This window comes from Corticium candelabrum, chromosome 13 (genome assembly GCF_963422355.1).
Source record: "Corticium candelabrum chromosome 13, ooCorCand1.1, whole genome shotgun sequence".
Lineage (NCBI taxonomy): Eukaryota > Metazoa > Porifera > Homoscleromorpha > Homosclerophorida > Plakinidae > Corticium > Corticium candelabrum.
Window position 1 is genome coordinate 1,753,713 of NC_085097.1, and position 18,954 is coordinate 1,772,666.

The window sequence follows — 18,954 nt, forward strand, 5'->3', positions numbered from 1 at the left end:
CGAGTTGCGTCATTCACTGTTAACAATCGCAGTAACACAATGCGTAAACAAGTTTAGTTTTCTTTCGAACTGGAACATAATCCCTACTTTGTTGCTTTAGGGGTCCTGATAAAGGACAGTGTGCCCACATTGTACCAATTTAGGTTAACTTTTGTCATTTGGTTTATAATGTGAGGAATTAAGCTTGGAAGTTTTATGTTATGGTAATCTAAGAGTCTAAGTCTTCCGTTTTACATTCTGGTAGTTTCAAACTACCAGCCCCACGTTATGAGTTGTTGTCCAACTGTATATTTCTCAAACTTCAAAATGTGATTGCATTTAATTTAAGTAACAACATAAGCACTTTTGCAAATTCTGCCTTATCTTATATGCATGGTTGTAGACTGAAAAATAATATAAAATAATACACTTGGAGTTGAATACAAATGCCAAATGTACAACGAGGTATATATTAAAGACAAAAATGTATGTTGTCTAAGTCTAGTTATAAGTCACTACTCGAAACAAGCTGCTGAGTCAGTAAAAACTGTTTAACGTCAAAAATTTCTAATTGAGAACTTGAGCAGAAAATTTCATTTTGACACAATAAACGTTTTCTTTATCAGTACCAGTAGCTGCAAGGCTGTGATAGTGCAACTGCTAGCTTACAATGCAAGAATTGATGAAGGTATTGTCGAGTTTTTTGCACACTAATAACAATACTCTATACACATCACATGGTGGAAACCCTGGCGTTACTTTCTTAAATATTTGAAAAAGAAAACGTATAAGCCAACATGGGCTACAAATTATGCATGGCCAGCAACGCGTCAATAGAGATCTTTAGAAATTGTTTAAATATGAGTTATATATATATACATATATATATATATATATATATATATATATATATATATATATATATATATATATATATATATATATATATACGAAAGCACCGTTTACATGATTTTTTCTTTTTTCAGAACCATCAGTTATCATATAGCAAGTTTCTATATATCAGGAAGTGCACAAGTTCTACTTAAAACTAATCTTCATACAGCTTAAAAGTATCAGCCATATACACGTTTAATTAATTAAACTAGAACGTATCATATAGGCAAACTATACAAACATACTAGCTTATTTAGGCTTTTGGCATTTTTATACTACGTAAACCTACCAAAAGGAACTAGAAAAGACAGGTCTGGATATCGATGTTGCTGTTGCAAGTAACGCTTTGGGAGAAAACCGGTATAGGAGAGTAAATCGTAAAGGAATCATGATTGCAGATTGAATCCTTAGTTACCTAGCTAAAGTTTTGCATTATGAAACTCATCAAAGAAAACTAAAACTCTTTAATTTACAATGAATTTGCAACTATTTTTAAAACGATGCTCTTAAACTTGTGTCTCTTTAATTGAATAATGTACAAGCAAGTGCAACTGCTACTATGTTAATTAGAACTTGGGCATGCATGCATCATTTATGGGTTACCTAAACGAGCCGTCACCTCCTGACATCGAACATGGGCTTGTTTTAAAACATCTGTTTAGTTGATCCTACAATCAGTTAATAACACCTCTAACAAAAAAGACTTTTAGAGATTATATTAGAATGCACAGCGTTTACCGCCGAAGAAGAATCTCGAAATCCTGAACATCGATGATTGGAGTACTTTGTGCCACTGCGGATGTCAAATGTATATTCAATACCCGAAATTCCATCCTCATTGCATCCATTTGAACTTCCGGCTGTAAACAGTTTACCAAGAGCCCGTGGACGAGCCAAATGATAGTACCTAGAATATTTACATGCGCTTCGTTGTGCAACTAACAAACGGCAGGTAACCTCTTTACCAATTTCCTTTGGTATCGGACATTGAAGACGAAGTAGAAAATTGCACACGGAAATCGTTGACTGTCATAAGAGCAAATCTGGTTGACCATCCCTGACCGTTAGTTAAAGTTACTGATTCGCTTGTCGATGGTAAATCTTTTAAATTGGGCTGAAATGACTTTCCAATCAATAACCAGCCGCCGTCAGATACCGTCATATCACAATAAACCTAAAAATCAACCATACTTGAAGAAGAGCTTGTCGAGAACGCAATACATTCTAAATGTTATATCTATATTCAAGAACATGAGGTCTAGCGTTTAGTACAAACTATTTCTGTTTGGAAATTCAATACACGTACTTTAACCAATTAATTTTCGAGTACATAAATCTTTTGGTAACTTTTAGAATTCGTTTTCAAAGCGTTCTATTTTTGCTTGAAACTCCTAGATGGATAGACAGCACATTTACGGAAGTGAAAAAATAGGTTTCAACTACCGTATGCATGTATATACGGACAGTTTTAATTACATGCAGGACCCACAAGCCCGACAACAGGTGTGAGTGTAGGAGTCGTGTGCTACTATAGGCTAACTCGTGTGCCATTGCTCACTGGTATATAGTGTCGAGTTGACAATAGTCCATTGGAAAAGACAAATCCTACTGAATTGAGGGGCGAGCTATGCATACCAAAAACATAAGCGAATACAAGTAAAAGCACTAGAGTCACGTGCTCTCCTGTTTGGGAAAACCTCCTTCTAAGTGAATTGATTTATCAATGTCATTGGTGCACACTGTAATAAACCAGAAGGTTAAGTCTTTGTGCAAATTTGAGGCTGCTGGGTTCAATAAATCATCTGCTTTGACTTATTACCGTGCATACCATGCAATTACGTATGATCATTGCACAAGACACAAGCACAAACTAGGTTTTGTGTCCCCTCCCCCTCGTTTAGTAAATCCTGAATCAAAACCAAGAACTGTGAAGCACGCAGACCCCAACTGCCATGAGACATAAACTGACACTGTACTAGGCGCTTCAACAAATATGCGAGAAACTTATGGCTATAGGCGTGTGATAGTCCAAGGCAAACGAAAAGGCACCAAGCAATAAAGAAAAAATGAAGTCGCTCTTAGTACGTCAATGCAGCTCTAGACTGCTTAGATGTATACGACCATGCAGTTACTCTAAGTAATGGTTTGTCGGAGGCGATTTTGAATTGATTTCCCTAACCCGAGCTCAAGGTCGTGATCAGTTACGTGAAGTGACACGTGGACCGAATCCACCTGCATCAGTACACATAACAAACTTTCCTGTTTGGAAAGGGCTAATATTTCTATCCCTTAGATAAAAATGCAAACTTTAGAACAATCGGTCCTTGTCCTCTTACTAGGAAAGTGACGGATTTAAACCCATAATCATAATACCTGTAATGTTTCCTGAAGTTCTCTTTCTAAACCTTCTGATGGAAGCACTACTGTGGACCGAGAAACTTCGGCGAAAACAGCTAGTATTTGGGAAAATGAAAAACATTTATTGCTTATTAATTTTGACGAAAATCAATTTTAGCGATACGCGAGTCTAGTGTCAACTTATGCGTCACAAGATGTACACGCTTTGTTTCTTTGTTCCGTACTGTCGGTCATGCAGGTATTGTACGTTGAAACTGCCCAACTAAATGGTGGTCCATAAACTTTGTCAGCTGCATCCGAGATAATGTATATACCACGACATTTGAAGACTCCTAACGCTGCCGTTTAACAGCCAAGATCAAGACGCCGTGGCAGTGATACGTAGAAACAAGGTTGTCTGACACGTTCCAGCTAAGATATAGATCCTGCCATACAATTTTGAAACAAAATAAAAGGTCTATACTTGACAACATGTTGCTATCATTAGTAAGAAGTCTGATCCCCTACTGACAAATAAAATCATTCTAGTTCATGACATAACTGTTGCATATAAAATATCAGTTAAAACGTTCCAAAATGTATCACTTGTTAATGCTAGTAGAGTTTCAACGGTCTAACGGTCAAATTTTCTCTATAGCAACAAGACGCGCCTCCGCTGGTTTTTTGCAACGGTTATTGCGTGCTCGCTTCGCTCGAACGTGCAAGGAACGCGAGGCTTCGTAGATCGCGAACTGTCTGATGTGATTAGATTCTTTTTTGTGCGTTCAAGCTCATTTTGACGAGTTTAGCTACCTCGGGGTGTTCAAATTTTGTATGGAAAAGACGTCAACTGCGCTCGTCAACGTAAAGGAGGTAAAAATCGATTCATCAGATTGTTGTACGTACCTCGTGTAACGAAACGTTGTGCCAAGCGTTTTGTTCTACGCTTTAGTTTTGCCAACTTAATAGAAGAAGAAGGCTCGTAATGGCGTCCATACTGTCTCCGCGCAACGGTCGAGTGCGCCGGAAGTTCTCGGCAAGTTGCAAGGTTGGTTGGAAACATGCAAGTGAGCTAGACGTAAGCTACAGACACTGTTTCTACTCTTTAAGAGACGAATGGAGCTAGTCATGTTGTACCGTCGCATCTGACTAGGATGAAGGGATACCGGAAGTGCAGGGTTACTCAAGAATGCACGTCGATTTGAAGGTGAAGCCAGGAGTTTTGAATATTGTCACTTTGCAGACGTAGCAATTGATGATGAAATGAAATTATAAAGGAAAGACTTAATGGAATATAAAAATTTTCCTAAAATCGGTCTGGGTAGGGAGTCACGCCCTTTTTAATTATGTTTTTCCTTCCATCTCAGTTTGATCAAAGCATATACAGTACTTTCCCAGTGCAAATTGATCTAATAAAACTTTATCAACATATTATTTTATTCAGGCCCTTTTCAAACACTGTACAACACAATGATACCAAAACTTGTTCATGCAAAAATTGGTAAAATTGTGCTAACTTACCTCTACCGGTTCCATGCGACTGTCTTTTATATGGTAATTCCCGTCTGTTAAGATTGTTAATGATTTCTTCAACTCTTGACAGCTGCTGGCTATTCTTGGCGAATAGTTTACTTCTGTCCAATTGAACTTTCCATTTCCCAATTCGAGACATATCAAGACGACGTCTTGCTCAACGGAAGAGTTTACAGAACCAAGTAAAATACGAAATAACCCACGGTTAGTTTGATCGCAAGAGGGCAGTTCCTCTTCTATTGACACAGATTCGATACCGTTTCTCTAAACAAGTAAGAACATCCCTACTAAATGCAATTTTCTGATTGCAAACAGGCAGCACAGATATTTTTAATTAGTAATAGTTCCTAAATATTAAATTGTGTAGTTAAAATATTAATGTAGCTATAGTATACGCAAAATATTAAATGATCGGTACAATATTATCAGAAATTTGCACGGTCTAGATATGAAGAGTTTAGAATAAAACAAAATCCAACATCTTAACTCGTACGTCGTATTTGCCAAAAATAGAAAAAGTTAAATATATACTAACTATGCTGGGCTGAAATGTAGGTTTGTGATGTCAAATTTTTTGAGCAATTGCTATTGCCCTCTTTCTTTGAACAGTAGTCTCGACTTTTAGGCTAAATATTATGGTCGTTTCCAAACAGTGCGGCGCTACTAAATTTGTTGTGTGCATCCTCAAGCTGAAATTCTTGTCTGTATTTACTCTGACTTACTTATCAATTTCTTTTGTTTGTCTAATAAAAATTTCTTGCAAACTATATTAAACAGTTTGTAAGCAAAGTCCGTTGTTTCAAATTTCTGTAAGGAGTATAACTTATTGCATAAATTTCTGACCCTTTATTAATGGATTTCAGCATACATATTATTGCATAATACTAACCTCTAAGACTTCTTTGAGCAGCAGATTGTCCGTTTGAAGTTGAACAACAATTTCTTGCAATTCTGCGGTGACATTCTGTAGTTAAACAGTAGCTAATTAGTCAAATTAAGCAAAAACTCTTCTGTAATTAGCCAAACCAGATGCTGACCTGCAATTTGATCCGTTGCTTTCTTTCATTCTGCAAATGATTTGTCAGATTATGGACTTGTATTTTTGTTGTCTGTGAAAAGGGAAAACAAATCATTTACTGCATGAGAGTATAGGAGTGGAACTACCCCAAACAGCAAGCGAAATCTGTTGACATAGACATCTTCCACGACTCGTATGATATACTAATGAGTATTTAAGGCGTTCGAAAGTTTGCCTTTTTAAATATCATATATATATAATTATATTCACCTTGGTAAATTAATTACGTAGAGATGCATTTTGGTACTGGATAGCATGCGCCTATACAGCCCAAAGGGCAAAGCCTCCGTATTAAGATTATAAATATTTTATTTTAGCTACCTTATTGGGTAAAAACAAGCAAATTAATTTCAGAAGTAAATCTATATTGCTGTTACAATTGTTTTACCATCGGGATTTACAAACTAGTAAATTATCAATATATTTGTCAAACAATAGAAAACTTGTAGCTGTATATTCTGCAGTGAAAGCCTAATCGCATGGACTTGTTATATATTACATCGCAGAACATAGCGATTACCTCTTGTATTGTTTCCGTCAAAGCCTCAAGCTGATTTACCTAAAATTTAAGTGTTAAGAAATTGGGTTAAAATATTAATATTTTAATAAAATATGTTACTCTTTTGATCAGATTTTTTGCAGGAGCAAAGTACTTCTTCACAATGTCTTCGCTTATCTGTCAAATAAACAATGAGCTAAAATCAAGAAATTAATACAAACTGTAATACTACCTCTGGACCAACTATTCCTTGAGGACCTCGCTCTCCCTTTTCTCCTGGAAAGCCAACATTGCCCTAAATAACAAATAGCCTTGACAATTGTCGACAATTATGCATGTGCATTGCTCTCACCTTTGTTCCTTTTAGGCCACGTTCTCCTGTTGGACCAGCAGGGCCAGCGTGTCCCTTTCATCCAATAACAGCATGTCATTGTAAATATATCAAAATTATTTATAAATTCTGAAGCCTACTGGTACACCGTCAATTCCCTCCAAACCTCGAGGTCCAATCATGCCTCTTTCTCCCTGTATGGTCAAACATGCGTCAACTCATACTCATAGCCGTGTTTCAAACGTTGACATGTCAAAGCAAAATTTTACTAATTACAGTACTTAATTTTTAAGAATGTATTATTTCTTATTTATTGTTACTAGAATATTTTTTAAATACTTTGCTTACAATAATGTTTACGTTTTAAACTAAAGAATACTGATTGCAATTTACAGTGTACGGTGGCAACCCAGTATGGCAACAAAATGATAAGGTAAACTGATTTCTAATGTAATTCAGGAGGCAACCGTAGTTGTACATGTACTTTTAAACTAAAGATTATATTTATCTATTTTATTAATGATTACAACTCAAGGTACTTAAGGTACTTTTCTAATGGTGATTTTATTATTGTGTAAATTATTGTGTTTCTTGTAATACAATTGGGCTGATATAATGATTTCATATAAAATAGAAGTAAGTAGTGATATGGTAAGAAGTACTTACTGCAATTTGACAATCAACCAACAGTTTAATTACTCTGCAATAACTGAACGCATATCTACAAGCTGAAATCTAATACCTTTTGCCCCTGTGCTCCGATGCCTGTTGAACCGCGCGGGCCTGGCGGACCCTTTGCATAACAGAAAGCAACATTAATTAAGTGTATGTAGACGTATACTTAGCTAAATCTGGTAACCATAAGGCCAGACTTGCCGGGAGGTCCTTGTCCATATGGGCCAGGTGGACCCATTACTCCTTGCTCGCCCTTTAAAATTATCATGAAACAGGATGAAACAAAAAGCTAAAGAGTATGCTAACAATGACTTGCCTGCATTCCAGGAGGACCAACCGTACCTTCTGCACCTTGAGACCCCTTCAATAAACATATATAATAACCATGATGCATTCAATTTGAAGTTTCAATGTTTTCTAATGTATACGGTTTTATTTATAATTTGACATCACTTTGTGATAGGCCAAAATTCATATCAAAAGCCAACAAAAGTGGGCGTGTCACGTAGCATTCTGAAGTCTAGCCTCCCATTTTTAGAGGTTACGCTATGCTTGTGTCGTATGACCACACCACAGTTGTCGTCGCAGCCCATGCTTCTGCGGGTATCTGGCCAGGCTGCAGGAGATTGTTTAACACGGCTCAGAGCTCCTGCGTAGTGCACTGGAACACATCAATATGGCTGGAGGGCTTAATCGTTCAACAGAAGCTCTGTATCTATTTGCCATTTGTGTGTGTGTGTGTGTGTGTGTGTGTGTGTGTGTGTGTGTGTGTGTGTGTGTGTGTGTGTGTGTGTTTGTGTGTGTTTGTGTGTGTGTGTGTGTGTGTGTGTGTGTGTGTGTGTTTGTGTGCGTGCGCGCGCGCGCAATTGTGCCTGTGTGCGCGTGCGTCCGTGTGTATAAATAGTTGATTTTAAATGTCAGTATATGTGTTAACGTGTCTGTAGAGCAATCATGCTATAGTCTTGAGCAACTGTTTGTGGCTATTAGTTACGATTTTGTTATTATCTGTGATGAGATGAGATGTACAAAATCTAATCATTTAGTATACAGCTGGAAGGTTTAGCCATAACTACCGTATTTCTTCCAAAGAACTCCGCGGCGTTTATTCATTTCGCAAGGCTGGACCCTGCGGAGTTCTTTTTAGGAGCGGTGTTCTTTCAATGTCATTTTCATGTACAGTATAATCCACATGTCTGCATGGCCAAAGACTGATCTTTCTTCCTCCTCTCTTTGCCTTTTTCTTTGTACCAACATCGTCTTGAAGGATTTTCTTCGCCACTGTGTTCGCTTACGTAGTACCCTCTAGTCTTCCTTAAGCGCCGCGCATGTTGTACTTTGAGTTTGAAGGCAGCCTCGTATGAGCGCTTCTCTTCAGCCGTGCTGTTCAGACGATTTAGGTACATGTCAAGCACGCGCGAAGTATGTATAATAGAAATCAATTAATTGTTCTGTGGCGTGTATTCAAGGGCAGCGTTCTTTTAAGGGCGGCGTTCTTTAGAGGAAATACGGTATGTCTATTGGTAAACTGCAATAAATGATATTAATATCTTTCCATTACGCCTGATCTAGTAATATTCTTAATTAACAGACTGTCTATTTTACAATAAGCCTTTAGTTGAGCTTAATATCGCGTTTACACTAGCAACTTCAGAACCGAGCTAGACCAGATAAATTTTCAGCAAGCTTGTCATTACTTTACTCTACTCAAAAAATTAATAAATGCATTGTTTTGATGCTGACTTCGACCATCTAGATTACTTCTACAATGCCTGGCATGTTTGTGAAGACTGTTGGAGCATCTTGAAGTGATAATATAAGCAAACGACTTAATGATATTGAGTCGCTACAACACGCATGATAACTGTTACGATGGCAACGAATACAAAGTCCTGCGTATTGATGTCAGCCCTCGTTGTCACGTTAAAGTGCTAGCATGCATTGAATCTCTCCTGCAAACTTCGGCATTTCAGAACAAAATAAAGATTGAGTGTCAGTTTTTTTATAAAACTGGTGGCAATGGTTCATGGCGAGTTTTAATTAAACTTGAATGGAAGACACACAACTGTACGTAGCAACCCCAATTATTTCTATGACGTCATGCCACCTGATGCCAGATGAATTAGGCGCATCATTTGTCCTTAGACTACTGTTTCATTACAGTACGTTGTAGAAAATTGACTGACACATTAGAAATTCATTGTATAGTGTCAGTGGACATAATGATTAGATGATGTAACAGGTACGTACTACAGCGAGTATATAAGAATACTAGAAGAACATATAGGTTAGTTAGAGACGATTGTAAGTTACTTGCGATAGAGTTTGCCTATCATAGAGACACAACTCGCCTGTAGCTCATACCGTTTTGACGTAAACAGAGTGTACAGATCCTATACTGACCTGTCTGCGATGTTTGATATTTTTACGTTTCTTAAAGCAGTATTTACATATTCTGTTAAACAAGAGGGAAGTCTTCGAAAATTTGTGTGCCTTAATTAACCATTTTCCCTCAAATGACGTACCGGCGGACATAGAGTGCTAGCAGGCTTAGGTGATTCGAATACTGCGCGGCCGCCAGCGGATGTAAAGAGGAGGCACGGTTAGCTAGACTGCAAACTCTCTGGGAAGCCTTCAAGGGCAAGTTTTTGCTGAGTTTCAACTTCTGGATTCCGGCGCAAAAGATACGTACGAGAAAACGAAGACACGCATAACTTGTAAGGAAATTACGTCACAATTAATTGGGAAGGCAAAGACCAAAACAAAGCGTCAATTTCGAAATAGAGCACTTCGAATGGAAGAAGGCCTGCCCTCGACTCTTCTATATATTATTACGACTTGGAGATGCTGCAATATCGAGCTTCGACGAAGCAGGAACCGGAAAGACGCACGACACAAGCAACTAAACGATCAGTTTATCGAAGGAATCTCTTCTAGACTGAAACGTACAGTCATTGAAGATGGTTCAGACTCTTACGCTGCATCAATAATGAACTAGTTCTAAGATTTATATTCGAGCTGATGGCGAAGGAGATACTGCATCAGAGGTATATCATATGGGTGGAGTGTAACCGAGGGACGTCTGAGATGTCGGAATTACGAGCCCAAGTGATTGAGCTGGCAACGCTAGTCAAAGAAGTTAGAAGTCAACCGGCTGAACGTCGTCAGGAGTCATAGAGATAAATTTGAGCAAGCAACTTCCATGATGCTATTGCGGCAAGCAGGGTCATTTGCAGAGGGATTGCAAAAGGATGGCTCTATGAAACTGCAAGGTGAGTGGTAAGAAACGAAGTGAAAGTGTATGTGGATTGTCATCTGCTTGGGTTTCTGGAGTTGTTGACGGCAATGTTGCAGAATGTCTTGTAGACACTGCAGAAATTGTATCGATTTTACCAAAGTCTTTCAGAACCGTACGCGTGCAATTATACAACCAGCACACGAACAGACGAACGTCAGAACGGCTAATTAAGGGACCGAAGCTGAATATGTTTGGGTCTACAGAAGTACTCTGTCAGTAGTCGCATTGGGAGGCCAACGCTGTTGTCAACACAAAATTTTGATAGCAGGCGTAAAGACTCTAATAATCTTGGGCGCAAATATTTTCGAAGCATTGTAAATGGAAATTGACTTTCACAAGAAAGTTATTCAATCTGACCGAGATCAAGTCGAAATTTGGACACAAAGCATGAACAAGCGTTATGATGTTATTAATTAAGTTAATATTTCAAATGGTCACATCACTGGTGCTTTCACTGAAATGAGAGGGGGAGGAGAAGCTCTCAAGAAGGCAGTACTAACAGCTGCTGACCTGGAAAATCAACTTGAACAAGAGGAAACATAACGAGCACACGAAAGGAAGTATTTGAGAGAGGGAAGAGGGAGGAAAAAGCCGTCATTTTTCCTAAACAGAAGCCAAGGCCTAGACCTAAGTGTTCTGACGAAAAGGAACCGAGATCGCTGAAGAGAAGTTGGGAAAGGACCACGGCTTTGCAAAGCAGATTTTTGTGCCTTGACCAGGTGAAGCAACAGCCGTACAGTTGAAGAAAGATGAGAACATGCAGGAGGATTTAACTGCCAATGACCGTAGAGTGCTGCTTTGCCTCTACTAACATCATCTCAAACGCCACGTTCGTGCTCCTTCGAATTCCATCAAAAACTGAACTAAGATGATATTAAAGGAGAGACAACGCGTCAGCTACCACGTCCAGTCTAGCGGTTCAGAGGTCACAATATCTCCGAGATTTTGTTGCTTACCTCCCTCCACTTGAAGACACACAATAGTGCTTTGGGACGAAGCTTTCGCTAATGGGAGAAGATGCAGCAAGCATAATTTGCTCTGTGATGTCATGCAGTTAGGCGTATCATTGACCTAAAACTCACCGTAGACGTAGATGTTTACTAACGCCTCAAACTGAATTGGTAGTGTCACTAGACCTAGCGATTAGATGAAGTAAATTGTCACATACTAGAAGAACAGACAGATTAGTTAGAGAAGATTGTAGCACCGTTTTGACGTAAACAGAGTGTTAAACAGCCATGCTATAAAAGCGTCAAGATGGAGTATTCCTCCAGGAGAGGAGATATAAACGGAAATATAGTAGCCATAAGTTTCCATATAATTTTTGTTGCAAACCGTCGATAAATTAATACCGACTGTCCATTCTACTGTTTTTAACACACACACACACACACACACACACACACACACACACACACACACACACACACACACACACACACACACACACACACACACACACACACACACACACACACACCACACGCCACACCACACCACACACACACTGATAATAATGAAAGAGTCTAAACGGTATTCTTACGTGTAACTGTTTTATCCTTAGTGTTTCCGGGAATTTCGTCCTGCGTCCGCGACGTACAAGATCATTAATTAAAACAGGAATTCTTCTCTGTGTCAACTTATTACGGCAGTGTGCTACAATACCTCAACATTTGACTGCAGAGCAATAACTTAGAGGTAAGTCAGAATGAACAACTAGAAACAACACACAAATCTACAGTAGTTAAAATTCTGGACATGCATGTCTAAGAAATACTTAGGATACTTATGCCAGCGGTGAAGCCAGATTTAGAATTTGGCGACTACTATTCTAAGGCAAATAGAAATGATGGGCATATAACCTATCGACAACTATATAAATATAAATACGTTTAATTAAAAGTAGACAATAAATTTGGAGCAATTTTGAGTCTCTTTTATTGCACTTGAACCTCCCTGTATTTCGGACAGTATACGGAACCAGCTGCGCTTTCCGGATTACAGAAATACACTTATCCTTGGAATCACAGATTATTCGATATCGTCTAGAGGTATTCCAGTTCTGCATGCAGTATTCGTACAGTACACACTTGTACTACACTAAACTTTAATTAAATGTTTACTGCAGTTACGTACTCCTATGACCAAAATTGGAACAATTCTTGAATTCCACAATTGTACCTCTTCCTAAGTAAAACAGAAGCTACCATAACAAACATTGAACTAGCGTTTAGTATATGTTAAAACCACACAACACACCTTTAGTTAGGTTTGGTTTAATTAACTGCTGTTGTAGACTAGAGATACCCGATGCGTGTCAATTTGACTAACATTTGCATAATAAGTCGTCAATGATCTCGACTTTTGCTTCGAGGTTTCTTTGAAGCTATGAGCACTTCTACGCACTGGTCTTTAAAGACAGCTACGAAATGTGTGTATTCATAGGGAAACTTTCTTCTGCCAAGTAGCTACCCTAGGAGACAAGCGTCTTGTACTTGCTGCGCAAAGGTGCCCACTCAGGGTAGTGCCCATATCTAAGTGGTCCGGATCAGAGATGTTGCTAAACACGTCTAGGATCCTTATCATTATAACACCTTATTTTAATAAATCAATTATTTTCTTCCAATCCAAACCCATCGATCGGTTGCTTCTATAATTATAATTATATAATTATTGGCCTCGTATACACGCAGTCTTGTACTTGTAGCCTCGTACCAGATCCTCTCGCGCCGTCGTGCCCGGTTCCCGTATAACACGACAACGCCAGAGAGGGTCTTGGATCATACCGCCTACTTTCTTCACCTAGTGTCACCCCACGTCACCAACGTCAACACTTTCATGCTCTTAGTTAATTATGAAGCTATCTTTCCATCAAAGTTATGCTAGCTGTGATATCCGATTGCATACATTCACTGTTTACATTTCGTTCCTGTAGCTGCATGGGAAGGGATTCACCTTACTGCATGGAATAAGATTCATTCACACGATCCTGACTTCGATTCACGTTATCTGAAGCTGTGTGTCATGAGATTCGATCAGAAGTCTAAGTAGCTTGGAATAGGGATGCACTAGGCACCGCTCTATTACTGTGCTAGGTTACGAGAACAAAACGAATCGGGAACCTCGTGTACGATTTGGGAACATCTGGAGCTTGGCAGCGCGTGCTGTCAAACACGGTGTTGACTAGGACTTCCGCTCTAGAGTCTTTTGGAGAGGAAGTCCTCTCTCCCAGAGAGTTGGCAGATACGTAGAGCTTGCGTAGAGGTAGGATACCAACATTGAAAGGAAACAAGTAGAGTACGAATGGAAGGTCAAGTCAGTTGCAAGACAATCTGTGTGACACATGAGAATAACTATTGGACAAATCGTATTAGTATCCTGAGTCTTGGTGACATACGAGCTCATTTGATCATTTAATAGCATAAACGGTAGGCGGTATGAACCCAGACCCTCTCCGGCGTTGTCGTGTTAAACGGGAACCGGACACGACGGCGAGAGAGGGTCTGGTGCGATGCTATGTACTTCCCTCTTGCAAAAACTTCTGTCCTTTCTTTGTTTTGCTCGTTTAATAAATTGAAAATGCTTTAATAAGCTTCCTCATTCCTCTCGTAGTGTCGCCACTGTCTAAGATAGCCACATTTATGTGCTGCAACCTTACAATAGTTACCAATCGCAGAAGCTCAGTAGTAGTGTCTACAAGTACTCCAAAGCTGATCTAGTATGCAACTTGGCCAAGCATTAAGAACGGCTTACACTTAATGATGTTATCACTAGAACCGCACTAGGTGAAGTATTGTGTGCATAACATGTGCTAATCTGACGTAAACTAATTTCCACTTGTTGATCGAACTAGTGGTCAACCAAAAACAGCGCGACAACATACACAGGAACATGACTGTTTCCACGATCATTGTCGTATCTGTCCTTATCCGTCATCCAACAGATTATTAATAGTCCAAGTAGATTCCTTTCCCATCATTAGAAAGGAGCAAACACGACATCATAAAAGAAACTCTACCTATATAGATTTTTCCGCCAAACGGATAGCTCATGGCTACGCGAGACTAGAATTACTAATTATGTGCTAATTCTTTGATAAAAATTATCGACATTCGGTCTACGATGTGTGCTCTGAGTTTCGCCTAGAATGCAGCAACGATTGGTTCTTCTTAGGGTAGCAAATTATTATAAATGCGGAAGGCGATTTATCTTCTTTTCGTGATAGAGGGTTGTAGAGTTTCTTTTCATCAAGACTGATACGGTATAATAGGTTGACAAAAATCTAAACTTTGCTTTCACACATGCAGATTGACTAGGCGACCACATACATCTTCCTCCGTTGCCGTCATTATGTACATGTACTATGCAGCACATATGCATGCACAACTGAATCTCGCGTTATGGTGTCGTCTCAATTTGCTGCTGTTGTCACTGATGCAACATTAACTTACCTGGCTTCTTGCCTAGCCACAACACATTATATCTTGTGTACAAAATTGCAGGCACTCGGTCTACCGAGCAAATCTGTTGTCATTTTTTTGAAAATGATATGCAAATGCATAATGTATGTATAAGTGTAAAATTATTATTAACTACCTGCTGTTGTAAAATACTGGACAGAGACTTCAACTTATCACAACACCAGATTTCATAATGAAAACAAAACGTTAATATTGCTAAGCAAAATAATTTCTACCTTCCTTAAAATTGATAAAGCAATTGATTCTACGGCCCCTTAGAATAAGCAAACAGGACTTACTTCTCCTTCAGACAGCTTTATAGTTAATGGAGAAGCACTGAAATATAAACCCTCGGGAGGTATACTACCGATTTGGGCCAGCAACATGCATGCAACGCGGTACACCTAGTTTGCACCTAACAAAAGCAATGCGCGACTAGACTGTCAGGAGTCAAGTCCAGCATCTAACCAAGGTGTACGGTACTACCAGCGATAACGATGAGCTCATTCCTTGCATTCCAATTGTCCGTTCTTTGGTCATTCTGGCCGTCCGACCGTCCATGGACGCATTACTGTAACCCTACAGCTTATGCGCATAATACTGTACGACGTACTGTTTAATTTAGATTAAATCTGTGCATAACAGCAAATACCATTGAATTCATGCATTGCCAACTGGAATTGATCGAAAAACGTTAGGTAAAAACGACGACAGCTACGCACTTGTGCTGCATAGATGATAACATTGAGGCTGTGCTTAATTATTGATCTCTTTTGTTGTCTAGAGTGAACTACAACAACACCTCTTTACTTCGCGTAAATTCTAGCAGAACGAAGGCGCCTTGCAAATTCCCGCTACCATGTACTAACACGTTATCCTTGAACCGCATTATTAACTAACGTCTGACCAACGGCAGTTGCAGCGGAGCTGGTGTTTGTATGCATGCCAGAGCTCCCGAGTCTGTTTGACCTCGCAAAACAACGAGAAAAAACGTCATTGTCCGGATACGCATGACTTCAGCCAGCATTGACGATAAGTCGCTGGTAGCATGTGCGCTAATTAGATCAACTTAGACTTGAGCAGTGTGTCCAAATGCAACAGAAGATCGATTATCCGTGCTGGCAAGAATGTAAAGACATGAAACATCTGAGATGTTTCAACAGTTTCAGACCAACTGCATAGAGTTCTGAGCGATGATCAAAAGGCCTCTATATTAATTTGGTGGCAGCAGGGCTTGAGAGTGCAGATCAATTTCACGAATGCAATGAATAGATCATTATTTTTGCAATAACAATGAGACAGAAACAGAAAACATAGTCAACAATTTGGAGAGAGAAATCCCGATATCGAAAGAATCCAATAATCAGATGCTATAGATGTAAGTTTGACTTGCAGACTAGAATCTGCATCGATTGAGCAATTAATTAAGTTTTTCCATTCTACTAATAGCAAAGTACTGGCATAGTGGCAGGACATTTCAAACGCTTCTGTCTAATGCGATTTTTTGCATTGCTCTGCATATAACAAAACTGCGAGAAAATTCTGTCCATGCATTCTCAACGTGGCATTGTCTAGAAACGACGACAGAATTGTAAATGGCTGTCTAAACGATACCACAAAATCTGGCCTACCTTTCAATACTTCTAGATCTACACTGCTGTATAGTGAACTGCTACCATGCACAGCTCATTAATTCGCGTGCAATCCAACAGGATGTAGGCGCCTCTCATCATATGCTATCACATAATCAACCACATTATTAATTAACGTCTAACCCTCAACTTGCAACAAACCCTTAGAGTAGATCAATCTTACAGTCTCTGTGTGTACTTAGAAGTCCAAGTTCAACTAAGAAATGAGTGACACCATTCACCTTGCGTTTGTTTTAGAATGTATACAAACACCAGAATAAAGTTGGCAGCGTTTCAAACGACGTTTGTTAAGTTAGAGTTGCCGCAGGTGAGCAGACGTCATTCAAAAACATGTACTGCCCAAGTTCTAGGTGTTCTTGATTTGGAGACTAATGAGGTGCATGGCTGTTGCAATACCTTTCATCACATGTACTTTCAAGGCATCAGCAAGCCGAACGCGTACTTACTAATCAAGTGCTGCTAGTGCGTATATATATACACACAGCGGTCAACAACACTCACAAAATTAAGTATACATCGTATGTTTCCATCTGAAAATTATCCCGTGCGTCAAACTCACGTTTCAAGATAAATTTCTTACCTTCTTACCAATGGCGCCGTCCAAACCAGGAGGACCGGCTGCTCCTTTGTGACCCTACAAGTGATAGTGCGGAAAGGATAGAATTTGAAGAGTATTCCAGAATTAGATGAAAATTTCGAGATTGGCTATAGAAATGAGACTCGTACCCTGACTCCTGGAGGCCCAGGTACTCCAGCAACGCCCTAAGAGGTTTACGCTAGTTTATAGTAGTAGCATCAACCTCGAATAGATACTTTCTTCCTTACTTTGTCTCCTTTCCTTGCACGGCAATCTTCTTGGTCTCCACTGAAAGCGTCACTGCGAATCATACAGTAGACGAAAAGATTGCAGCAAATTAGGGCTGTTTTGAGGTCCATTGCAACAGCTCTGTTCATTAGCGTGTCCCTGCGCAAAGTGACGCGTAATGAAAGCATATGAACTATAGAAAGGTGCATGCACAAAGAACCTCCCTCTAACACCAACAAGATTGCTCCTATTTGCAATTCCAATGATTGCATAAGAAACGATCAGTTAACCATCTGCTTTAGGGGCGTGAAAGTTGTCTAGCGCATTTGTACTACCAATGTTCTGTACGATAATGAAACCTCACTTCGTTCGACTGATGTGACACGTGATATGCACGGTTGGCACCACCCTTATAATTAATGATCACATTGACTGTACCACTAGTCTACTCCTTACAAAATTGGACAATTCCACATGAAGAAGCGGCGCACTATAATATTTTTGGCATAGGCAGGTTTAAGCCACCTCATAGAGAATTGCTGTAATTACAGGAGGGTGTCTGCAGAGGATAGTAAGCCACTCCCACATCCGTTATTATCTTGTGCCTGAGCGATCGTTTGCTCAGAATGCTTAATTAATTAATCACTCCCTTGATGAATGGTAACTAGCTGACTTCACAGATGAACAAGTTGGGTAGGACACATTACAACTTCTATTTACCACAACCATCGGTTACATTTCCAGATCTTAGGACTAGGGCAAAAGCAATCATGAATACAGGGCCGGCGGAGCCCTCTAGATGGTGGGTGGGCCAGGCGTAACTTGAATATGTACCGCCCACTTGACAACTTTTGACTAAAGCTAGAGCTACGGTGGAGCCTGGCTAAAGACAGCGTTACTAGAGGGTAGTCTAACTTTGGTTGGTTTGTCTCATCTGTAGAGGTGAACATTAACTAGTTTATTTAATCACCTATACCATTTTCCAGAAGTTTTCGCCAAACGCCTGTTGGTGGAAGTCCCATTTTCGAACGATGGGTGGCCCATGGCCCACCTGGCCCACCCTGTTCCTCCGGCCCTGGAATATATTGATGTAGCAGTGTTGCAAAAGATTGCAACTGATAGAAAACCGTTAGCTAAGATCAAATTTTGTTGTATCAAATACACTCACGCTTATAAGCAAGTAATGCCCTTGAATAGGTATTTGAAATCGAAATTATCAAAGACAACTTATTTAGTGTAATCATGGAGGTCTGCAAAGTAAACTTCTGCACGTACATGGGCACCATATGTATTTGTAATAAACTATAGCAGAAGAACCACGATAATTGGGTTGGCTCTTCGTAAATATTAATTAAACAGGTATAGAGCACCACCACGCCTTAGATTACAAAACTTGATAGTCTAGAAATAGAATCT